Source organism: Melanostigma gelatinosum, assembly GCF_949748355.1.
Source record: "Melanostigma gelatinosum genome assembly, chromosome: 14".
In the NCBI taxonomy this organism is placed as follows: Eukaryota; Metazoa; Chordata; class Actinopteri; order Perciformes; family Zoarcidae; genus Melanostigma; species Melanostigma gelatinosum.
In genome coordinates, this window is record NC_136647.1 from 21,194,854 (window position 1) to 21,221,504 (window position 26,651).

General features: G+C 44.8%; 1 protein-coding gene across 1 annotated transcript in view; it reads left to right on the forward strand.

Moving 5' to 3' along the window:
- igsf9bb (immunoglobulin superfamily, member 9Bb) overlaps positions 1–26,651 on the forward strand; it is a gene marked incomplete at both ends in the record, with an annotated part of 121,076 nt that overhangs the window by 829 nt on the left and 93,596 nt on the right. The gene's annotated exons all lie outside the window — the stretch shown is intronic.

Below are 26,651 nucleotides of genomic sequence, written 5' to 3' on the forward strand. Positions count from 1 at the left end.
ATCTGAATGTGCTTTCATGTAGAGAAGAGCACGGGTTTTTGTTTGACAAGATGGCGCCATAGGCTGGAGATCACCTGCAGCTGACCTCTGACCTCCCTGTAGAGTGCTAAAGGAGAAGGTCATTGTTGTGTCTGAAAGCCGATGGGTCATCTTTCACCACCCCAGAAACAGGGCTGCAGTTAGTGATCATTTTCATTGTCATCTGTCAATCTATTGATATTTTTCTATTGTTTGGAAAATTAAATGTCAGAGAATATAGAAATTTGGCAATGACAATTTTCATAATCCCCCAAAATAAACATCTCATGGCTAACAGTCCAAAACCTAATGGTTGAGATTACTGTCATAGAACACGAAACAAACACAAGGGAAGATGGACATTTGTGAAGCTGAAACCAGTGAATTGTGATGAAAAAATAAATGATTAAATAAATAAAAAATCATGATCGAATGATTGACAATCTATTAATCATTTAACAAAAGCTCCAATACAGCTCGAATGCAACACTGTAAGAAACGTACCGTGAAATTCAGTTATTAACTGGCAGCAATTGACAAGTAACTTACTGTAAAAATAATCACAGTAACTAACTGGCAGCAATTGACAAGTAACTTACTGTAAAAATAATCACAGTAATTGTTACCATGTATTGTATTTTTTAATACAGTAGCAGTTTTATATTGTGAAATCAAACAAAGGAACTAAAGTATTTACTGTATTTTTAGTTACAGTAGTAGTGTTATAACCGTAATATAAAGAACAGTCATCTCCAAGTATTGTAATTGTTTTGACGGTTATAGTGTTTAATCTGTAAAATAAAACACAGTAATATCAAAGTACCGTTTTGTTTTTACGGTAATACTGTTTGAGCTGTGAAATATAAAATACAATGTTGTATTTGTAAGTTACAGTATCTTAATGGCGTAATTTACATATTACCAGTATTCGGCTGTTAAAATAAAATATCACTCTTAAAATACACCCATTTTTAAGCTTCAACAATAACTGTGGGGAGACAGCAAACAATACATTTTTAACAATTTATTCTTAATTGTTGAACAGTAGCAAGGATAACATTATTCCTGTGCTTGCAAGTATACCATGGCTTCAACAAACAATGCACTAGGAATTTTGTTTTCTTTTGATAACCCAATGACAATTATCTTCTTCTGAAATGTGCATAACTGACAAGAGCTGTAATCGCTAAACATTTACAATCACAAAGCAATGGATATTAATATCCAAAAACATGAATATTGCAACATTTGAAACCGTGGCGATAACAAATCAACACAAAAATATGAGGCCTTTTCTTCTGCCAATTTTAGATATGTTCTGTTTTTGAAAAGGCACCATTTGGTAAATATATTACACATTATTCTTGCATAAAACACATTTAAAAAAAACTTTGAATACACAAAACCAAATGCAAATATGGTCCCAAATTAATTCATTCCCCTGAAATCCACCGATCTTACTAAACATTAAGAGTGTAGAGGAATTGCTAGATGAGGAAGGGGCGAATCCTCCTGATGTTGTAGAGCACGAATCTGCAGGAGCGTGTAACTGATGTAATGTTTGCTGAGAACGACAGTTGGTCATCTAGGGTCACACCCAGATTCCTCGCAGTCCGAGTTGCCGTCAACACGGTATCATCAATGGTGATGGACAGGTCTCGGTGAGGGCAACCCTTCCCCGGGAGGAACAGTAGCTCGGTTTTGTCCAGGTTGAGCTTCAGGTGGTGTGTCATCCACTTCGAGATGTCAGCCAAGCACGTAGCAATGCGTGCCTCCACTTGAGTGTCACCGGGGGGAAATGACAAGACCAGCTGGGTGTCATCGGCATAACAATGTTAAGAGAGGTCATGAGAGCGAATAACAGAACCCAGAGATGTTGTGTAGAGCGACAAGAGAAGGAGGCCCAGAACTGAACCTTGTGGAACCCCCGTTGTCAGCATGCGTGGTTCCAGCACGGCCCCCCTCCATGTCACCTGGTAGGATCGACCTGTCAAGTGGGACACAAGCAGGGAGAGTGCAGAGCCTGAGACGCCCATCCCCTCGAGATAGAGTTCACTCTCTCGGCATGAAGCGACTGTCACCGCAAGGAGGGCTGTCTCTGTCGAGTGACCCACCTTGAACCCGGACTGGTGTGGGTCGAAGAGGCTGTTCTGGTGGCGATAGGAAGACAGTTGGTTAAAGACAGCACGTTCAAGTGTTTTGGATAGAAAGGGTAAAAGAGAAACCGGTCTGAAGTTCTTGACATCAGAAGGGTCAAGTGATAGTTTCTTCAGAAGAAGGGCGACTCTGGCAGTCTTGAAAGCCGTGGGAAACCATCCTAGCAGGCCGCTAGCAGCCGCTATCAGGCTACCCAGCTTGTTAAGATGAATACCATCGTTCTTAAAAGAGGAAGAGCGGTCCCAAAACAGATTCAAATTGTCAATGAAGCCATTGTGGGTCCTGCAGGCGGACTGGAGCCAAGTGTGGAGGCTCAGGACTCTGCTGAACCGCTGTGATCCACGGCCGAGTGTCGGAGTTGGACCACTGATGAAAGCATACCGTCCACGGCTGTTTAAAAAGTGTAAAAGATTTTAAAAATCCATCTTGGTCAACTCAGACTGGTGGAGTCTGAGTTGACCAACTGTGTGATTCCCACATGAACGATCATTTGCCGAATGGTAGACGGGAGTGCGTGCAGTAGGCGAGGCAATTTCAACAGGATGTCGGGGAGCTGTCGCTCTGGGGAAACAGTGTGTGGCTGCGTTGAAGAAATGGATATTCCTGATTATGGAATCCACGACTATCAGTGTCATCAGGGAGAAGAGGGGACGAGGAGACAACACAGCGCGTGCAATATGGAGGAGGCGAAGATTTAACAAGTGGTGATGGAGTGGACAGGGAAGGACTGAGAAAACGGGGGACAGAAGCTCGCTGCGGTGCTGGTGTATAGAGCGGTATGGAGCGGCGAGTCCTGGTGCGAGAGGAGGGCTGAGGAATGACTGGCATAGGGATGTCAGGGGACCCGGGGCTGTGGGTCCCATGAGGCTGCAGGTCGGATGGTGTAGGAGTCCTTGTCCTTGTCCTGGGAGTCCTTAGTCAGAGGAGAGAAGTCGTGGAGGGCAAGAATGTCATATTTATTCTCCAGCTGGACATTGAAGTAATGGGGTGTAGGAGAGTGATGTCTCCCTTTCCGTCTGCTGCGAGCACAGACCAGGGACCAGGGCTCGTGATGGGACGGAGTGGAGCTGACCAGGGCTTTAGGCTTAGATCCGAGTCGTAGCCAGGAAGCCTCAGGGATTTTGACCGGAGGAGGGGTCTGGAAGGGGTAGAATCACATGGTCGCTGGCTGTGTCGGTTTGTGCTGGACCAAAGATGATGGTGTCCATGAGCTTCTCAGCATCCTGGATCCTGTAGAGTGTGGAAATTCTTCCTTCCAGCTCTGTGATTTTATCGATCAGACGGACGCAGCTGACACGATGGAGAGGTGAGTGGAGCCATAGTAGATGTGGTGGACAATTGGGCTCCAACCCGCAGCCCACAGCCTTGTCCAGGTATTAGCAACATAGCTGATTCACAGACTGCCCCGTTTTCAGTTTGCTGATCATTCTGTATCTGTGGTCCCTGTAGCGTTAGCTAGCTTCAAAGCCCAAAGCTAAAAACAAGCCGGTCGTAGCCCAGCAGGCTGTCCGGTCTGGGGAATGCCAAACCTAAGAGGTCTACTACGTGTTGGCTGACATCGTGCTCCTAGTTCAATACATACAGATCAAAACAGCAGGATCTCAACAGTATAGTGCAAGAATGTTGCCAAAACTGTGCCAATTTGCCAATTTGTGGAAAAGGGGAGCGGAGAAACAGACACAACGCCACACAATGCATTTTTTTCAAGATTCTTTTTTTCAAGATATTTATTTATTTCAGAGGCATTTTATTTTTTATATTGAATTAAATCCATTGCAATGCAGCTATCAGTTACTGTGATTTTTTACAGAATATTCTCAGTTGTTGGGATTTTCTACAACATGTTGATTACTGTGACTTTCTACAGTACTATGATGGGTAATGTGATTTTCTACAGTAGCTTGTTGGTTGTTGTGATTTTTTACAGTACTATGTTCGTTACTATGATTTTTTTTACATTACTATGTCCGTTACTCTGATTTTCTACAGTACTACGTTCGTTCCTGTGTTTTTTTACAGTACTATGTTCGTTTCTGTGATTTTTTACAGCAGATTGTTCGTTACTGTGAGTTCTACAGTACTTTGTCGGGTACTGTGACTTCTGAAGAGCGTCCCTTCAGTCGACCGGCTATGCATGTACAGTCCCGTGCTTTAACGCGTCGCTCCTGCGTGTACACGGGCGAACACGCTAGCCGTCGGAAGCGGGCGGCCTTCTGGCCGAGTGCTGCCATCTCCAGCTGGCGTACGGCGAAGCGAGAACCCTGGACCCGAGCCAGCCGTCTCTCTGTTCTCTCCCACTCCTCTCAGGTTTCCTCTCTTCCTCACCTTGTGTCATCCCCTCCCTCCCTCTCACTCCATCTGACTCAGGTCCTCGCCAACCTCCCTCGGTCTCCCCTCTCTCCTGCTCCTTCCTGTCACCTTCCTCTTCCGTACACTCGGGTGAACTTGTATCCCTCCAGGTTTCAAGTGGCCTCTCTCTCTCTCTCTCTCTCTCTGTCTCTCAGCGATGGGTCGGGTATGCGAGGAGAAGAGAACATGGTGGGCTGTGTTAATGGACGCTCAGGGGTTGCGCTCCACGGCAACCGTCTGCTGCCATACTTGTTACTCCTGCCCACGCACACACACAAAAGCATCCCCAGGGGGGGCAGTGTGTCTTTTACCAGGATCTGAACATATGCCTGCTAACAGGCTGCCTGCCCCGGACTAAGCTGGACTCGTTATGACGAAGCTCAGTAAATACATGTGCCAACAACATGCCAAGAGGGCTGGAGGGGGAGGAGGAGGAGGAGGAGGAGGGGGGTGATGTTGGAGGGTAATGGATGTAAACAATGGGGAAAAAATGAAGAGCATTTTCCTTTTTTGTTTTGTTTTTCTATTGAAAGCTCTTAGGAGTGCTTTCACATCCAGCCTGTTTACTTGTGGGTAATCTTCTTCTTGTGAGCTGGTATGAAAGCCGTAACAGACGATATGGGATAATAAAGCCTTGACGGGGTCTTTGGCGTTTAGACTCTACGGGGAGATTTTTAACAGAGGGGCGTCTGCCCTGAGCAGAAGCAAGAGAGACACCCCCCTCCTCCCTCCCTCCTCGTGGAGTCCAGACACCGGTGGTGCTGGTGGCTGATGATTCAGCTGAGACTGGTAGGCTGGTGAAGCTGATGGATCGACGTAGACTGGGCGGCGGCGAGGAGGCGGGGCGGTGACAGCAGCATCGATGTTCTAGAGACAGAGACACAATCGTATTTGAAAAGAGACAGCAGCAAGATGATTGGCTTACAATGTAGGCGTGTCACCGTGCCATTGGATGGATGTGAGCAGCTGATATGATGTGAGCAGCTGGTATCAGATGAGAACAGCTGATACCACCATTGATTTCCTCTTTTCACTGCATTGTAGAACATATATCAGAGAGGGAATTCAGAACACTTGCTCTAAGTAGCTTATGATATGAAATTTGAAATACTAATATCAAGATTTGTTTTTAAATCAAAGCATGTGTTTAAAATTAAATTTCCAGTGTTTTTATCCAAATATCCACTATGAATAGATCCTTTTTGACAGTTTACATTGACTTCGGTGGTAAAAAACAAAAAAAAGGTTAGTCTGGATCCCTGCTGTGAAATGTAGTTCTTAGAAATGAAATCAGAATCGGCCAAGAACATTGCAACCGGTGCATCTCTATGTTGGTCTGTATGCGAAACACTGACTCCAGTGATTCCACTTACTTACCTCCAAGTTGCTGCTGTCCAGCCCTCTCTATTCTCAGCAGCAATAAGAAAACAAGTCGAGATAACTAGTATCATAAACACAGCAGTCCCAGAGAGGAGAATCAAGACAGCGGAAAACAAAACAAGGATGAATGATTCTAAGTTGGGAGCCGATAAGGTTTTCTTTGGTGTGGTCACATATCTGAGCCCTCTCTGCCTCCGCTGACGTTGTGCTTATTAGAAACAGTAGTGTGGTTTTATTTGCATCAAGGCGACGAGTGTTCCACTACTTTCCTTAACACTGGTTTTCTTCTCGGACAGTGAACTGAAGACAGCACCGTGGGCTTTTTATAGACCAAGCGGTTCATTGAGATAAATAATCTGCTGATTAATTAGTTCAGTTTTGTTAGTTGCAGTCCTAAACGTTTTGCCAGTAATTCCTCTTCTAACGATTACGTCCTTTTCCTTGTATGTGACAATCCATTACTTCCTACATTTGACAAGAATGTTCACTGTCCATGTTTCCATGTTTTAATGCGTGTGATAGAAACAGCAGGCTTTTATTAGTGTTGGTCCTCTAAGCTGATTGGGGAAGTTTTTCGTTTGCATCTCTGACCTCTGACCTCTGCAGTCGAATGTATTGACAGCTGGATCAGTTTTTGGTGTGATCCTTCTTGCTGCATGTCGGCTCTGTGTTTGCGTGGGTGAAACGAGATTATTCTGGAGCTCCCGGAAAACCTTTGAACTTGCGTTTGTGATTCTCTGATGTGTTTTTAGTGTGTTTTTGAGTGAAGTGTGTGTGTGTGTGCGTGTGTGTGTGTGTGTGTGTGAATGAATGGAGCATTTTCTGCCTAATTAATTCTAACTCCCAGAAACTTCTCCCGGTACCGCTGTTTTTTTTATTTTTATAATCTACAGTATGATCACTTAATGAGTGTTCTCCCAGTAGGTGGGTGGCTACTTGGCAAAAAAACAAAGCTGCTGACCAAGAAAAGAAGAGACTCGTCACAGCATGGATTGCAGTCTTGTGGCTGTTCAGCATTTTCTCGCTGTTGAGCCTTCTGTGTGGCTTTTTAAATTAGGAGTGCTCCGAACTGATACAGTTATTGATCTGATGTCCCTTTTTATTTCGGATGTAGAATAAACACATTTAATTTCCTTTAAATTAGTAAAAGCAGATTTGTGTTTTTTTTAATGATAGCTGCTTACAAAGCTCTGCAAATTCTGTGATGAACATATTTTCCAAGAAATTCTTCTCCCCTTTACTTTTGCTCTCCGCCCTGTGGCTTTGGATAAATTGTTTCTCTAATTCCAACTCTCCACTTCCTGTATTGAGGTCACACATCCTGGTAAAATCAGAGGATGCATCATGGAAGGCCCACTAGTTTTAATTTGTTCCATGAATCTTTGTAATGTTTGTTCAGCAGTAAGAAAGTTTCGATGTGATGAGAGTAAGTCTACATTTCCATATTAGTAAGGAAAAACAACAACTATCCAGAGTCACTGGCCAAAAACAGACTCTTTCTGACAAACACTTCCCTCAAGAAAAACAACCAAATTGAAGCTTAAAATTATAATATTTCATCAAAAATACTTAATTTTACAAATGAACCGTTTGCTCAAACCAGATTCTGTAAAATACATTAAATTCAGTGCTCTTCGGCACAACTTTGAAGCCCTGGTTGACTCAGCTGAGACCAACTGTCACGTGACAAAAATTCTGTGAAACTTCGACTGAAGTGGCTGTTAAATATATGTAGGATGTGGAGCCTCAATTTATTTTTTCCAACAATGGTACACATGAACCATGTTGGATATAGAGATTCCATTGTTTTCAAATTGTTCTTAAATAAATGATCAAATAAATTCAACTTGTGTATTCAGCATAGAAATGTATTGACACCTGGACAACACTAGTCCAAGGTAAGTCTTCAAATGTCTTGTTGTGTCCGACCAACAGTCCAAACCCACAGAGATCCGGTTCACTCTGATATAAAAGAGAGAAGAGTAGAAGATGCTGAGAATCAGCTGAACGTGGTGTCTGCGGTCCACGTACGGCTGTGCGGTAACATCTGCTGCTCCTTGTACAGAGGCCTTCACTCCCCCTGAGCTTAATGCAAAGCAGCTCCCCTGTTGCCCGGGGGCCAAACGGCACACTTCATAAAAGCCACCGACCTTCAGATGGCAATCAACCTGGTATTCCGGCCAAACGATTGAGACGCTTCACGTGTGGTTTTAGATCGTCGCAGATCCCTGTCAAATATGTGAGCAGTCCACAGAGTGTTGGTGTGTTTCTATTTCAGTCCAGCTAACCCAGAAACCCACCTGATTCATGTTTACAACGGGAGTACTACCGCTGCCACTGCTGTCCTCCAGCACTCTAGGAGGGATGTTTCCATTTGTGTTGGGGTCATAGATCAGATTCACATATTATGACTAAACTTTACTGTATGCACTACTGTTAACTTTTGTAAATTCATAACTTAATAAGCGTGGAATCTTTTTTTTATTGCAGCTGCAAGCGTTTGTGCATTTGTCTGCAGCATCGCTCAGAGTCCTGGGGTCGTCGCTGAATTAATTGCTGGAAAGACGGCGTCGCTTATCTAGTATTGCCTTCCTGTGTAACTTCAATTATATATCCCTCCTGAAAGGAGCAGGGAGCCAGCAGAGAAGAATGGTGTAGCTCAACATTGCTACACCATAACTAGAATCATAAACAGGATGGTCTTGCTCTCTGGCATTTGCTCTGAATATGCTGTACCGGTGTCCTTTAGCTGACTCATCGTAAAGCTGGCCAGCTCGTAATTAGCTGGAGCCCCTCTGCCGCAGTCGGGATGCACAGAATGGACACGACATCACAACGTTGTTACACCACGACTTGTTTTCACGAGCTGTATACACTGTGTGTAGCAAGCCGCACGCCGGCAGGTATACTACAGCGATAGGAACCCAGAAGTAACTTTTTGCTGTGATTTAATTTCGATAAACAGGTTAAAATGGATGCCAAAACAACAAACCATTAAGCAGTTGTTAAGACATTTTACTCAAAACCAAAAGTCAGTAAGATTCATCACTGTGGGTATCTGTACCAAATATCACCCCCACCCCCAGATGCCATTGTTATTTTGCACAACACAAAACGTTGTTTCCCCGTGTGTGGACAGTGACACAGATAAGCTCCTGAAGATATTATCGATATCTGTGTTTCCCACAGACTCCGTATAATGGACAGGCTCGGAACCCCTTGATTGGAGATGCTGTGTTTTATTCCTGTTGGCATGCGATGGTAATATCAAGGCTGGTCTGATTAGCCTCACAGTTTAAACAGCACTCTGTAATAAAAACATGTAAGCGCTTAATAACAGCTTGCATGTTGGAATTGTGCTGCTAAATGATAAAACATGTTATCTTGTGCCAGTATAATGAGCACAAATATAACTGTAGGAGATAGATTCCAGGTCTCTGTTGAAGTCCTTTTCCATGTGCGGTTGATATCGTATTGCAATTTAAGACGCCCCCAGATATTCATAAACTAGACCAGAGGATGGATTTGAACATTTTCAGACTTTCTTCTCTCTATTTGGAGGGCTGTGATTACTGGTGTCCTCCTTGAAGTTGTGAGAAAAATAAGTAATTTTTCTGTAAGGTGAAATCCTTTCTGTGCGCTGTAGTTTATACACCTCATTAGCATGTCGTTCACAGCTGCCTGGGGGTTTGCAGTTGGGCATACGGACTGACAGACGTACACAGCGGCACGGCCCCTGATGGGCAGAGGCAGCTTTATTCCAGTCAGCGAGCAGGAAGGAACCATGAAGGAGGCAGTTCAGGTGCATGAGGGATTGTGATGGCTGGTCTTACTGCCCAGCTGTCGTCACATTTAGGGGTTTAGATAAGGCCACGATGAAGCGGAGACACCCCTGGTCTTGAAGAATAGCTGTGGATGAATTAAAGTTTGGGTGGAGTGTTGAGTCTGGCCTGACACCACTGCATCTGTCAGCTCTCCCATTCAGCCTCCCAACAGTCCCGAGATCTTGCAGCCGTCGAGGCAGATCCGTGGTCCCTCATGAGGCTTGTCATCCTCACTATTATGATATTCACGTTGAACCTTTGAAGTACAAGACAACGGTAGTGCATCCTGCCTCCAGTTCGTGTTCAAAGGGAGGCCTTTCCTTGAGTTGACAGTGTGATCCTGATCTGCTGAGAGATCCCAGTGTCCAACACAACAGGTCAACAGACCAACAGGCCACCATTTACTCCCATTTTGGTCCCAAACATGATACATTATTTAATAGTTACGACTAGGGTTGGGCGATAAGACGATATATATAGTCAAGCTGTATAAAAATGTGTATTCATTTAAAAAAAAAAAGTATCTCGAAAAACCAGTGGCCGGACAGCGTTACGGTAATATACGTCTTTATTACGAGGGTGTGTTTTTTTGGTTTCCTGCTAACATGCATCTTGGTTACTGTCCTGCTCTGTATACTTTCTCTCAATACTCCCCTCCCCCCCCTTCCCCTCCCTCCATCCTGAGCCGGCTGGCTTCCTGCCCTGTCTCATTTTACAGCCTAGCCCACTGATGCAGCACAGTCAGCTTCCTCCACGCCGACTTCTCGAGACCCATTAAACATTCATTGGATAGGGCTATAAGATACCTCAGCTCTGCTACTCTAAATTCAGCCCAAGATCTGAGCTTTACACTCTTAACCATGATACCGAAGGCAAACTTCTATCGGCATGCTTCCCTATGAGAGGAGGAGGAAAATGCATGCAATAGACAAAGTGATTGATTATGTTGCCATGGCACACTATACGACACATGATCCTCTCGTGGCAGCAGTGTTGGAGTACATGGATTGATATAACTTGCAGCGGGTACCTCTGACAGATGAATGTTATTGCTGGCTGTGATAAGGCCCAAAATATTAAGAGCAGCTCATGATCACCAGGCTGTTCCGTCTTCATTTGTCCGTTGCATCAGAGAAGCTCGAAGAGAACATGTGAGAACAAATCCAACCACCTAAGAGCAAAGTAACCTCGAAACCCAGTCCAGTGTCACCAACTCTTTTCCAATGAAAGTTGCTCGCAGCACTAGATCCTAAAGGCGCTAAATATAGTCGGCAACACTGACTGTCCCTTCAGGCCTGCCTCTCAAGCCACTCCCCCAAAATGATCATGATGAACATAAACAACGCACGTGGCTGCTGTTAGTACTCACAGCTGACGATCAATGAGTGAATGGTTCAGAGTGCAATCGGGGTAAACAGGCAGGTAGCCCATCCAATAATTTCCTTCGGCCTGATTGCAATGATTGGTCATCATTCTAATTCCAATACCATCGCTAGCTTTGATAGTTGAATACTCACAAACTCAGCTAATGAGCTTCACTGGGACCAATGTGTGAGAGCTTTGACCTGGCAACATGAGAAAACAACCCAACTGTCCCGTTCAGGTGTCGCTCCACTCTGGTTGGCACACTGAAGCATGTGACAGCACCTGTTTCCAACTGAGCTCGCCTGCTTCAAACCAGCGACAAGAACAAAGAGTAAAAACACAAAAAAGTAAACCTCTAATGTGAAATATACAAAACTTCTTTAAGATAAAAACTTTTGCAATTTGGAACCCGTCACCTATGGGTCTGACAATTGAGCCTCTGGCTGCAACGGACAATATTTCTGGGGTTCTATAGCATAGCCGATAGATATCCGGGCCAAGACTTCCTCTTCTGTGCGCCGCTCATTGTTTACGGTCCAATAAGCAACGTGAGACACCACAATATATTTGAGACGTCTTCGACCGGATTGTTGAACAAGAAGCCGGCTAATTTGTCAGCTGATGAAAAGCTAAATCGTTGTCAGGTGATAGCCAATTCGTTCCAGGATTGCATTATATGCCAATGCGTTCCACCTCGTTAGTTCTTGACACACAGTGTTTACTTGCATTCAACCAAAGCCCACTCGAACGTGATTGGTCAATAATACTGAGACTACAAACGTAAACCGGAACGCTTCCGATACCAAAATCTCGTCCCATCGCCAACAGATTCTCTTCATACGCAGATATGTGTTTGTAGGGATTAAAACTATTGTGTTGTGGTAAGAAGCTGATTAAAAAAAGACACTTTCAAGGCCTTTAAAGTAGCTGTGTATTCTCATACAAGCTGCCGTATACATGTGCAGTACTTTCAGCCCTCTGCCCATGGCAGTAGCCATGACGGCTGCCTCCGAGGTGTCGAGTAACAACTTACTTATTGTTTCGCTGACATGAACTATTTGTAATCTTTCCATCAAAAGGTCAGAGCACTCTGAACAACGCAGACACGCGAGGCACGCGAGGCATCGATGAAGAGCTCTGGTAATTCACTGAAATGTAGAACAGAGCAGCTTGGAGATAACGTAATGTACAGGAACAGTGTGCGGTTTCACATGGGGAGGAGGCAGGATGGTTGTGGAGGGGAATGAAAAACGGTAGAAGAGAATAGTCAGTGCACTGGGGACGCGGGGGGGGGGGGCAGGGAATAGCTGTCATGTCCAAATAGAGAAATGGCACCGTATCTCCTCTACCACCAGGTGAAATGTGCTTACTGTGGACATCGGACAGCAGCGTTTTTGCAAACAATACAGGATATGTGTCCTACACATCTGCCATGAATCCTATTTTAAGCCCTCATGCAGTTGAGTGTCTGCTACAGTTGTAATGTACACACTTCCTGCCTTTCCTCCTCTGGCCTCTTTCCTTAAATAACATTCATATTTTTGAGGAAAACAGCAGGACTTAATAAAAGTCAGTTTGTAATAAGAATAGAGAAGATTAAATGGTGTCGGTCATTATTTCCTTACTGCCAGTTTCACTATGCTGTGCTGTGGTTTACCTTATCTAGTGGGACCTGATGCCGTGACCTCGTCAGCAATGACAGCCGCGCATTACTTCCTGATACGCAGCCGCACGCACGTGGAGCTATCCCTTCGGAACAGCCCGAGGCCTGAAGATGGCGGGGGGCTCCTGAGCCCTTTTCCCTTTGTCACATCTGTTTGTTCATCGATTGTGGTTGGCAAACACAAGTCGGGTCCGGGGGGACGGTCGGTGACTAATCGGAGCGATAGCTCGTACAACCAGAGAGATTTATTGCAGAGCGAGTGCTCCCCTCTGGTTTCTGTCAACCCGTCCTGGATTGTTTCGACGTGTCCGCTGCTAAATTGCAGGTTCAAGGGCAGAAATGTCGGCATGTTGAGCGGCTGTACATGAGCCGCGCCTGTTGAGAGAAATAATGGCCAAATAACCAAATAATGATGGCTGCTGTCATTTAATGCTGCATATCCACATTTATTCTGCAAGTATGAACCTGCTGATATTGAAGTTGATCCAGCTTATAGGCCACTCTGTCGAACCGGAAAATAGTTCTGCAATGTTCCTGTGGGTAGGGCTGAGCAATTTATTGATATTATATCAATATCGAGATATGAGACCAGATATTGTCTCAGATTTTCACATATCGTGGCATAAGTCTTTTTTTGCTTGAAATGCATTACAGTAAAGTCATGTCCTTTTCTGAACTTACCGGAGTGTTATAGCTCTTCTATTATTTGCCCCTTAGTCATTATATCCAGATTGCTGATGATTATTTATGAAAGAAATCTCAATCTGTGTTAATATTTTGTGAAATCACCAATGGTCAGTCAATCCTATAATATATTGGCAATATTTACATTGATGTGTTTGATCAAAAATATCATATTTGATTTTTCTCCATATCTACGCCCTACCTGTGGGTCATTAGGACTATAATATTGAATTGTAGGGAGGAGTCACCTGGTCATTTAATGAGCAAATATATGTGTGTGTGTTTTTCCCTATAATTATACAGGCCTGCTGAAACCCCCCGCCAGGCCTAAAAAGTGTTTTTTTGTAACGCTAAAAACATGTCGCTAAATTGATATTCATTGATATTGTTGGGCTCTGACCATGTGGCTTAAACATGTGCTGTGGACAAAGACAATCAGGCCTTCACTTTGTCGAGCAAAGGGTTCATCCTGATTGTAGTTGAGGAGAACAAGCCTCCTCTGGGTAAAATTTCACACTCAGGTGTGAATTCCCCCTCCCCCCCAAAAAACCATGGTAACCGCTGCAGTCTCATTGGCCAAAGGCCAAGAGACCCGAGGACCCCTGTGGTTCAGCCGATGTTCTATAAAAACAGTTTTATAGAACATCGGCTGAACCACAGGGGTCCTCGGGTCTCTTGGCCTTTGGCCAATGAGACTGCAGCGGTTACCATGGTTTTTTGGGGGGGAGGGGGAATTCACACCTGAGTGTGAAATTTTACCCAGAGGAGGCTTGTTCTCCTCAACTACAATCAGGATGAACCCTTTGCTCGACAAAGTGAAGGCCTGATTGTCTTTGTCCACAGCACATGTTTAAGCCACATGGTCAGAGCCCAACATCCCCCCTTTGTTCTGAAGAGCGAGGTGTTGGCTTCGGTCTTTAGAGCAAACCAAGGGCTGGCATGTGCATCCATGTGGTGGGGAAACCTGAAGAGGTGAGACAGTCCAAGTGTTCCTGAGACCAAAAGCAGTGGTTAAAACAGGCAGTGTTCATTGTTCATAGAGTTCAAGGTTCATAGTGGTCAAGTTCATGGTGTTCAAGTTCAGAGTTCATTGGCATCTGGGCAGATGACTAAGGTGGCATCTGGGCAGATGACTTTAACTACTTCTACCTACATCTACTATCATACACAATTCAAATCATAGGTGAGCAAAACATTATTCCCAAATAATTCAATCGCTATTATGATGTTGTGATATTCTAGCATTGTGGCACAGTGTCAAAGAAAGTAACAACCCAAATAAACAAAACAAAACACAAAAGAGAGAGAAGGAAAGAATAGAAAGACAAGAAGCAGGTGAGGGGCAAACAGTGGTTACTGGTTCAACTCCTAGACAGGACTGGAGTCCGTCGGCGGAGCAGTCGTAGGTTGGCTACGTGTTGTTATGAATAGGAGGGAATCCAGTTAGTCTGTCGCTTCTGGATCTATTGGTACATGATATGTGCATCTATCTCTCTCTAATCGGTAGATTTAGAGCGAGTCCTGTGTCTAAGTTTTGGAATCTATCGATATTGGAGTTGCGTTGCCAAGACTATAGGCCAGAGGTACCTGTGAGGGTTGCATAACAGTAGTGGTAGCAGATTTACAGATTTCATTAGCACGGCTAGTGTGACTAGCTAGGCTGGTCTCTCGCTGCTTCAGCTGTTGACAGCTGAGCCTTCTCGGATGAGGTCCTGGGTTAAATCTGACTGCTACGGCAGAGGTTATGTCTTCTTTGGTTACTTCTGGTAGAGTCTATAAAGCATGCAAAGAGTTGTTCATGAGAGTGGAGCATCAGTTTACAGTCGCAATGAACGTTTTTCAGGTCATGCAACTGTTCTGGTTCAAGTTGGATGTGTTAGCGGTTAGTGCATGTCTACCGGGTGAGTTGGAGCATGCAGTTAAACGTTAGTAGTCAATAGTAAGCTGCCATTCTGCCGGTTGGTTTCGGCACTGGCAAGATTAGAGTGCACTTCCTGTGAAGTGCATCTCTCTAAGTTTCTGTTGTCAGAGAGCCCACCCCCCTCGCGCTGTTCAAGTGGCGAGGGCAGATATCCCACGTTACCGTCAGCACTCAGGGAAACGTCGCGAGCAGTTTCACTCTGGAGTGTGTCATGACGGGCTGGTGATATCTCCCTCCCCCCACCCTCCTAATTAGAGATGGAGACAGGTCCGGCGCACAGGTCAAGTTCAGTTACCTACGGCACTGGCGACTTGACAGGCCCGGGCGATGACTCGGCTGAAAGAAGGCGGTGGCTTCGTTGAACAAGCTGGAGGTGGCTCATGCTGACAGAGCAGGAGAACAAGGCTTAGTTGACGAAAGATCTTACGAGCTGCTCGAAAGAGTGCTCGAAGGGCCTCTAAGGTTGTGGTACCCTAGAGGTGTATGCGAAAAGGTGGGGGAACACATGAGGCTCGTTTCTGACCCGGAGTCGGGTAGAGCAAGAGTGTTATGACCCCCCAGTAGGACTGAAGAATATGTATAGATTTATACATAACGGGCATTGCCTTTGCGAACAAGGTCGCCCAAGAAGGTTGAAGAACGAGGTGCGAAATTGGGAGTGGTCGTTTCCGGAAGTGTGCTGAGTTCTCTTCCCCCCCCCTACCACGTCGACTTGGCAGCAGGGGGAAAGGTCACTTGGCTTAGTCAGGTGGGCTGCGAGTCAGCGTTACCTGAGGTGTTGCCCTTGAGGGTGTCTTTCACCCCCCTGGTTCTGTTGGTCTTTCGACCGCCAGGGTCGTCTGTTCCTCGGGGGTGACCAGGGCTCGCTAGGCCAAGTCCTCTCGTCGTCTTCCGACGCTAGGTCGGAGTCGCTCGACTGTTGGATGCCTAAGACTATGGCGGTGTCTTCGTACCGATTTGTCGGCCGTCCGCGTGTCTCCCATGCAAGTTGCGCGTATTTCCTAATCTCTGGCATGGTGAGGTTACTCGTTCTGCAGTGCATAGTAACATCGTATCTCCCGTTGTCGTGGAGATTGTGCAAGAATAGCGGCTTGAAGGCATGGTCTTCTTCTAGACCTGGGGCGTTACGTCCTTGGAAGTACGCAGATCTCAAACACCTGAAGTAGTCTCTCGGAGACTCTAGCCTTTCCTGGGAAATGGCAAAGGCGCAGAGGGTGGCAGAAGCTGGGTCGGTGTACAGGGAGTACTCCTCCCTAAGGGCGTGACAAAGGGATGAATAGCAGTCGCGGATGCTCGGCTGGAGCGTTTCAATGAAAGCGTGGACGCTTCGCGCAGTGGTTTTCCACACTAGCTTTAGCTTTTCGCGCGATGAGGGGCGCGATAGGTCGAGGAGGCAGCGATCGATCTCCCTTAGGTAGTCATCGATGCTCGAGTCGTGATTATCGGGGTTGAAGCGCTCTACGGCTTTCGCCAGAGACTCAATCTGTCGAGTACGCAGGCCTCCAAGGTTGATGGGGCCTGGGCCGTCCGAGTCTCCATACTCGCGATGGTGGTAACGACTATCATCCTCCCTCCCTGAGGGGGATGGGGTCAGTTCTTGTCGCGCTCGTGAACTGCGTGGAGGATTGCGTTCGCCTGAGGTGGTTTTGAAGCCACCTGGGCCGACTAGGACCTGGTGTTGGTCCTCTCTCCTCCTGGTTGGGGATGTCGCTTTCAAGAAATGCAAGGTGGTTCGGGTCTCGGGGAATGAGGGAGCCGAGACCAAGAAATGACTGGGCTGAAAGGCTCGATAGGGGGTAGCAGTACCTACCGGGGTTGCTGGAACACCTTGAAGCGCTTTCAGTTTGTCATCACTCTCTGATGCTTTAGAGAGTTCTAGGTTGACCTCTCTGAGGTCACTGCGCAGGCTACTATTTTCTGACTGTAGGGCTCTACAGTCACGTGACAACTCCTGAACCTCTGTTCGGAGTGTCCAGATCTCGCGTTGCTGCTCGTCGCTCTGTGCCCGGGTTCGGGCCGCTTGCAGCTGCATTTTCTGATGATAGATGAGCAGTATTTCGCCGATTACGTCCTGAATCAGGCGCTCTCTGTTACCTGCTGGGTTATTTACATAAGCCACCAGCTGCTCTAATTGCTCGTCGCATAGGACAGCAGTGTATTTTGCAAAGTACTCTCTTTCCTTTGCTGTGAGTCCGAGGACATCAGCCACCGCATCTCGTAATGCGGTGTCTTCTGGAGCTACAGCTCCAGGAATGGGGGATTTCTCGTTGCTCATTCTCTCTAATGAGCGCGACTCCCAGTGGTTGTTAATTCCCTAGTGTTAGAACGGAAACTGTTCGTGTTTACGGTTCTCAGTGAAATGTCTAGTTCTGTAACTTAGGATTTCTACTGTTAGATGTTAATTACTGTTAGTGTTACGGTTCATGCAGGCGCACAGTGAAATGTCTAGCTCTGTGACTTACGTTTCTACTGTTGCTGCTCTGAGGTATCACTACTGCTTTGCAGCCAGAGGTGCGAAAATGCTAATGTGGTTTAGCACTTTGGGCCTGTGACAGCTGTGTGTAACTTCTTTGGAGGGATTTAAGAAAACAAGCAAGGTATTACAAATAAACGATCAAATCTACTACACAGCTGGCTGTTAGTTTAAGAAATGAAACGAATCATTAAACCTGGAAGGGAAACGAAATAAATTTCGAGAAGGGAATTAAAGATTAAGATTAAAAATCAAAATTTAAAATCAAAAATTTAATTACAATAAGACAAGATTTTGAAGATCAAAGCCTACCTATTTTGGGAAATAAGTTTCAGGAATTTGGATCATTCAAAAGAAGAAAAAAAAATAATTTTTCGAAAAAAAATATTTTTTGGAAAATTAATTATTCAAAAATAATTATGGATTAATGTGCATATATACTGTAACAAAACTGGAATAACGTAGCCTCACACGGGGCACCATTATGTTGGGATCTAAAGGAGCGTGTTTGGGTTATCAGCATTTAAGAAACTGAATTCTTGACATCAATAGAATTATTGATGTATGTAACAATTATTAATGATTATTAATATAAACGGGGCACCACCCTGCGAACAGGGACCAATAACCAAACGATAAAACTAAGTCTCATAATTAGTAGTCACTCATAATGTCAATAGTCTGCGTATGACTACACATTCAGTGACAGTGAAGGTTTTTAAGTTCGAGCACCGGCTACTACATACAGTCTTATCAAATACATATGCACAAGTAATCACAGACGACTGCTCCTGAAAGTATAACAGAGTTTATTGAATCAAAATAATAAATGATCAAATCAATTAATATTGCAACCAACAAACGTTATCATACAATTTTATATGCCTAAACTAAAGAATGAATAAAATGGATGAGGGTGTATGTCTGTGTGTGTGTGTGTGTGTGTGTGTGTGTGTGCGTGTGGGTCTGTGGGTGAAAAGGAGGGAGTCTTACAGCTACGCTAAAGACTACAAAGATGGCGGCGTCGAGTGACGCTGGCCAAAGGGGAGGGGCCTTAAGAACTACAGCTAAAAACTACAAAGATGGCGGAGTCGAGGGACCCGGACAAAATGGCAGAATGGGGCTGCTGTACGTAATTCACGTTTGCCTGGGCAGCACGTGATGTGAGGCGCTCGTTTGAACGAGGTTCCCCAGGGGTAGAATTAGGAGCTGTGTGTGTGTGTGTTTCGTGAAAGGAGGAAAGAGAAAAAAGGTGGGGGCTCATGAATCAGACTTCTGCGCGCGGTGCGCGTTGTAGTGAGCCTGAGTTGGCTGGCTCTATCACGCATAAATATACCGCTGTCGTCTTGAGAACTGCCGGTAACTTATGCCGTGATAAACCACGCACCTCAGCTCACTCACCGAGTCGAGTTAATGAAAAGAGAACTTCCACACGGAGTGGAAGACAATGAATGAAATTAATCCCAAAGAAACAGTCATAGTTGATACACAAATACAGCGGAACTCCTCTGTTCCGTAATGATTGCGCAATATCTCGATATCACGCGACAGTAATTTAAACACACAAAAACACGGGAATATCAACATATACATGAATGGCCTGAATTAAACTTAAGTTAATTTAAGCTAAGCTATGCCCAAATGCCAAGAACCTTACTTGTAGATGCTTCGTTGCAACGTGGAAGTGTTTGTGGCAAAGCTGTCCGTTTTCCTCGTCGGGAAGGGGGACAGGGGGGGACTTGCGGGTCGGCGCGGCTTTGCAGCGGGCGCTGTGTGTCGCGCGGCGGTGAGCTGGCGCGGCTTCGGTCCGTTAGCGTGGCTCTGGAGCAAACGCAGGTCCGGTCTGTACTCGCTGCAGGGAGAACAGTTAACTTCGGATGAGACGACGTGTCTGCGCGTCTTGCCGGGAATCCTCGGTCACGAGAGGAGCGAGGCTTCGTCGGGCTCCTCTGTGCCGGTTTGTGCACAAAATAAAAAGAAACAAAAAGCAGAGAACGGATCGCTGATGCGGGTTCGTCTCGCGGGCTGAGTGGAGCTGTACTCAACGTGGAACACTGTCGTTTCGTCCAGCGAAACGGCTCGTGACCTGACAGGGTTTGATGAGGGTTTGAGGGGCTTCCTCGTGGCTTTCACGTGGCCGGCGTCGCGCTGGCGGGGAAAGCTGGATTCTCTGTGGCCTGGACGGGGGGGGGGGTCCGGGCGAAGAGAGCGGTTGTGTGCTCCCTGTTCGACGGAGGTCGAAGGGTAAAAGCTTAGAGGTGTGAACTAAAAACAGTTTTATAGAACATCGGCTGAACCACAGGGGTCCTCGGGTCTCTTGGCTCTCGGCCAATGAGATTGCCGCGGTTACCATGGTTATTTGGGGGGGGGGGGAATTCACACCTTAGTGTGAAATCCCTTTGCTCTTATCAACTACAAATCAGGATGAGACCTTTGCTTGAAAAAGTTAAGGCCTGATTTTCTTTGTCCACAGCACATGTTTAAGCCACATGGTCAGAGCCCAACAATATTCATTGCGGAAGTCTCTTAAAACTTGCATTCTCTCTACTGACCATCATGGGGCGACTCCTCCGGTTGCAAAAATAAGTTTGATTGTATAGATTGTATGAGAAAATGACTCTACTTCTCTCTTGATTTATTTCCTCAGTAAACATTGTAAACATGAGTTTATGGTATGGCACTTCTCCGCATTCCAAATATGGTTACTTCTGTTCATTGGCTGCGAAAAAAACAACATGGTAAATCGGCAAACTCGAGGCTTTAAAACATCAGTCCACAAACCAATGGGTGACGTCACAATGACTACGTCCACTTCTTATACACAGACTATGAGTTGAACGAGTGAAGTGAAGATAACGTTGTTGGTAGCCTACCGGTTACATGCGGAAGTGAAGGACACGCTAACGTTTTTAGCTGAGCTGTACCTGAGAATATTAAGTCGAAACAGATCGGTGATGCTCATTTGCCCTCATTGTTCTCTGGGAAATGTGCTGGTCAATGGGAGTAGAGTGTCCACAGTAGATATGGCTTAATCGTGTGTGTGTGTGTGTGTATGTGTGTGTGTGTGGTACATGCCCCCGCTGGTGCTGCAGAAAACACACACTAATGATTTCTCACAGAACGATGCTGATGCTGCAGCTACTTGTAGTCCACACAGACAGCGAGGCCGATTCAGGTCTGTCCTGTAACTCCGGTCCAACACTTACGTGATTAGCATACATTAAATTACTAATGATTAACTGAAGAAGAAGAAAATGAGACACACACAGCTATCACTGAAGTAATGTGGGAGGCAACGCCGTTGACTTGCATTCACATCTACAGTCATTTTACTGTAGAATTCGTGATCAAAGCTTACATCAGGCCTGAAGGTAATCTTTGTGTTTGAATTCCTTTTATGTCGATGTTCTGACGAATAGCTGCAGCTAACGGTTCAATGAAAATGGTGAAAAGTGAGGGAGCGAGTGGGCATCCTTGCCTAGTCCCCCTGTGCAGTATAAAGCTTTGTGAAGTTTGTCCATTAGTGATGACTGGCTGACAGTGAAGTATATAGAATTTTAACCCAGTTAATAAATGATTCCCCAAAGCCAAATCTTTGTAATGTGCTTGTGAGAAATGTCCAGTTTACTCTGTCGAAGGCTTTTTCTGCATCTAAGGAGGCTATGATGGTACCAGTTTGTTGTAATGATGAGTAATTGATTCAATTAAACAGTCTGCGTGTGTTAGTGGATGAATGTCTACCTTTGATAAAGCCGGTTTGAGCTGGATGAATTATGGATGGAGTGACTTTGTCTAATCTGTGAGTTAATGCCTTAGCGATGATTTTAATATCATTTAATAACATTATATACATTGAGAAGAGAAATGGGACGGTAACTAGAAGGAAGAGTTGGATCTTTGTTTGGTTTGAGGAGGAGTGATATACTGGCTGTATTCATGTTGGCTGGAAATTGCAAATTTTGTTTTATTTCAGTTATCATTTTGTTAAAGAGTGGAGCTAGAATGAACCAGAAGTGTTTATAGAACTCAGCTGGGAAGCCATCGGGACCTGGTGCTTTGTTATTGGGCATACATAAGATTGAGGGCAGTAAAACGTTCGTCCTGTGTTAATGGTGAGTCAAGTATGTTGATTTGTTCTTTGTTAAGCTGTGGTAAATCAATGCTGTTGAGAAATGAATTGATGTCTTCTTGATTTGGGTTATTTTTAGATGAATATAGATTGGCATAAAAACTTCTGAAGATTTTATTTATTTCATCGGGTGAATTTGTGGGCTTCCCTGCAGAGTCCTTGATGATTGAGATTGTTGTTTTTTCTTTTTTTCGTTTAATTTGATTTGCCAGATATTTACCGGATTTATTGCTATGGTGAACATTTTCTTGTCTAAGTCTGTATATGAGGAATTGAGTTTTATTATTTATAATTTCATTTATTTGGAATTTGTACTTTCTTAATTCGTTCTGGGTTTCCGTTGTTGGGTTACTTGCATTAATGGTTTCGAGTCGGTAGATTTGTTGTTCCAGTTCAGCTTCTTGTTGTTTTTCTTTCTTTTTTTGTAAACGGAGAATGAGATGATTATTCCTCTAAAAACTGTTCCTTTGAGCTGCCTGCCTTGTTGCCTGACTTGATATTTTTGTTTGTAGTGTTCAAACTTAGCGATGATTGGCCGTGGTCGGTTATTGTTGTTCCTTGGTCCCAGACAGTGTACGCGGTGGAATGTGATGTTGTTGAATTCTTTGATTGATTTTTCGGAGTCTTCTGTAGTTTGTTCGCTAATGCCGGTGAAAACTAGATTGTCTCTCATACTACTTGCTTGTAGATCCAGGATGGTTTCTTTCATAGCTTTGTTGTCGGCAGTAACAGAGGTGAGCTGGGTGGTTATCGTTTTGACAGAATGATGAAGTGACTTGTTGTCCTGAGTGAGTGAGTCGATTTGGTTCGGACTGAGTTCCAGGCTGTGGCAGAGCCTGGAATTCCCGGTGTAGGATTTCGATAAGCGAGAGTCTGGAGTCAAAGTCGGAAAGTTTATTTTCAATGGACATGAGTATGTTGCTTATCTCGGAGCAACATGGAGGTTTTGGTGAAGTGGATGGAGTTGAAACAGTACGGGGTCTTTTGCTGTATGAAGTGGGTGTTTCTTCGGTATCGCCGGTATTGTCCTCTTCCATGATGTAGATTCGGTTGAAGCACTCGTCAATGTATTCTTCCAGATGATCCAGTTTGATTGATATTGTAGTCCAGTTTTGAGTGGAATAGATACTGGGTGAAGGGGAAAAGAAAGAGGTTTAAGTCCGATGAGAAAGTTTGTTTCGATAGTAGTCTAGCAGCTGGGGGCCGCCATCTTGGGTCTCGCACCGTCTCGTGAGAGTTACACTCAGACACGCATCAGCTCCTCAGACACAGATACCGTCTCCGGCTGTTTTTGCTGCCAAAGCAGAGAGGAAAACTACAAATAGTCTGTTCAAGCATAATTTGTTTCCAGACATCTACACAAGAAAAACATGACACACAACAGACCAAAACAGTACTGCATTCCTGTAGTGCAGTTTTTAAACTTGCATCAGGAGGATTAAAAAAACAGCAGCAACAAAACCATTCTGTGGGTCGACATCTGAAACAGAGTTTGCCTCCTCTCGTCCCACCGGAGTCCTGCGTCCTCCTGCGGTCCGCCCGTCAAGTGCATCTTCGTCCAGGACCGCGATGGCGCCAGGTCTCTGTAAAGATGTGGGCACAACAGTCACCCATCTCCCATCGTTGGATTAACACGGCACCGACTTGGGTTCCCAGCAATACACCCGCCGAGTGTGAAGTGGATCAGATGAACGCTTTTCGAGATATGCGAAGGACACACAGACAGACAGAACGACAGACTCCTTGCTTTATAGTTCGATGTTTTAAAAATAATGGTGTGCCGCTTTCACGCACCAGTACGCACAAGGAGCACTGGAAGTGATGGATTGTCATCATGACCTGTTCCCAGTTTCTTTTACAAGGAAACCGAGTGAGGCAGGCTGAAGCTCGTAACGCATGCTGACAGCTGAACAGATGCTAAATGTCCCAAGAATGCATCTCTACACAGTCGGCCCGTAATGTGCGCCATTTATTCCGATTCGTTTTCCCTCGCATAATATTCCCGCCTTCACTTGGCAGCGCTCCAACACCAGCTGTCTGTGGCAGCCCAGAGTTTGATTAGGGCGTTCTCACCTTCCCAAACGAAGTGTACCGAGGGTGTGGATGTGCTACAGTTTGATTCAATTGCAGCATGGCAGGCCCTTTCACACCTGCCATGCTGCAAGAGAACGCCGAACCTTCATCTCAACAGAAGCGAGAATGTCAGTAACAGTATTTTTGATTTTTTCTCACCATCTCAGAGTTCAAAAGACTCACACAATGCAACACATTTGAATAACTTTGTATTGTTAACAAAAGCTGTAAAATTGCAGCTATACTACTAAACAAAATCATTTCTTGTTTTATAAATCACACAGACGCAGTCTGGTCATTTATTTCTCCGAACTGACAATTGATAAATATCACTGAATTGGTTTAATTTCAGTCGCTGTGGCCGTGGTTTCTCTTCTCTATTCAATACGACTTTTGTCATCCCATCATGCCAAGACTCATCAACTGTACGCTAAGTCTGTACGCTCCGAGATCAGATCTGGCTCGCATTTTTAGGTTCAATCAGCCTGACCTCGCGCTGAGGTGGCCCGACTCTCTTTGAGTTCTGATCTCAGTGAGCTGTGGACAGCATGTGGACACAATCCAGACAGTTGATCAAACATAGGTCTCCATCATCCTCCCCCACTCGTAGAGTTCCTCTACCAAAGAGAGCAGGGTAGAGAGGAGGGAACACCAGTAGCTGCTAATGAAGACCCAACACTTCCTGATTGTGCTGTTTCAAAGTAAAAGCTTTTAATTATCAAAATAGTGGGGGTGTTTTGTTGTAAAAAAATGTATAGAATAATACGTCAATCAGTGGCTTTTCAGCAATAAAACAAGTCTAGTAATGCCGCAAGGAGGAAAAGTAATCAGAAAAAATAACGGGGACTTTTATTGTGACAATGATTGGAAATTAAATCTGTTAATCAATCAGCGGAGCTCTGGATGCGGCTATCTTTCAGTAAAACAAGTCTACTAATGCGGCAGAGAGGAGTAAGCAGCAAAAATAACAGGGGACTTTTATTTTGAAGAATTTAAAGGAAAGGAAATGCGTTCATCCGCTGTTCTACAGCCGCTTCTATCACCACAAAATATATCAGAACACAATCCGATCAGGCGGGTCACACTGAAGGGTCAGCTGCCGACACACAAATGCGGACACGGCTGTGTTCCGATCTGGGGCATCCAATCACAAAAGTGGCATTGAAAAGACAAGTGTGACCCCCGGCCTCAGTTGCCCTCGCTTATTGGTGAGCATTCCTCAACTTGATTGTACGCTGATCCTCCCTCTACCATCTGCCCTTAATTCCAGCCAGTCAACGGGAGGTAAGAGGCTCAAACACACTTTGTTTTCCTCCTCAACACACATGGCACATTCTGAGACTCTTAGGTAGAAGTCTGCAACAGGTTCAAAAGTTGAAGCTTTTCCAAATGAGTTTAAACACATCCTTACCAGCAGGTTCATTGAGCAGTGTTTGCAAGAGTGATCTGTCTTTATAAAATAGAGATTTATACAAGCATTTTACTTTCTAATCGTTGGATTTTGCAAACTCTTCTAATTACTCCTGGCAGAATGATGAGAGTTCATCATATGTTAAAAAATGTAAACCGGTGTGGCAATTCTCAAACTCACCAGGTGAAAGCCCAGTCTGATAATTGGTGTCAGACAAATAGTGAAATTACTATAATATGCATGAAATGTAATCCCATCATTTTCATATGTAAATGCTGCAATACCTTTGAATAATACTATTGCATTTGGAAAATGCAGAAGCTTAAATTGTGGTAAATATAATGTTTTTGTGTAAAGATGAAGCTCAACACCTACAAATACACTAACTGCAGAGTGCAGATACATGAATACGTGCGTGACGGGATGCTTCGTCATTAATGGACAATGCATATCGTCAAAATCAATGTAGTTAACACAATGACAAGAACAAACTCACACCACTCACATATATTTGTATGACAACAAAGCAACACATCAATCCAGCAACTCTCCGGCGCTAAAACACATCTTCCACTGCACACTCAAGGCGCGTTGCCTCCACTAACTGTTGGTAGGCAGAATAGTGAGAAACCAGCAGCAGGAATGTATCTCATCACCAGTGTGCTTCTACACATGGCCTTAAAAACTGCAAACTAAAATAATATACAAACTAAAATAATATACATCCAAATAAATAATTGCCCCTCTTCAAAAGGTGTGCAAAGGTTACAAAAAGTTCTTTCACCATGTGACACCCTGCAGGTCTGAGTAGACTCTAAGATTTTACCCAATTAGATCAAATCATTAGGAAGGATTAAAGTCCAAATGCTGATCTGAACTGATGCTCCTTTTAAGTTTGACTTTGCCTGTTTTCACCTCTTCATCTCAGAACCATCTGCTCTGTCTGAATTTCCTGCCGCCACAAAGAATGTCACAGGCAATGCATTTCAATGGTGGGACATCTCAGACAGAGGGGACTGCAGGGCAAAGGGCCAAGGAGACGCCATTACTTGTCTGCACCAATATTTGCGACACAGAACTGCCGTTATTTTTGATGGATCTGCTGGCATGATGCGAAAGGGATGCGTGTTTCTAATCAGCAGTTATTACTTCCTGGATCTTTGGAAGGTTCTGCCCTGTAGCAGAGAACATGGAAATCTGAATT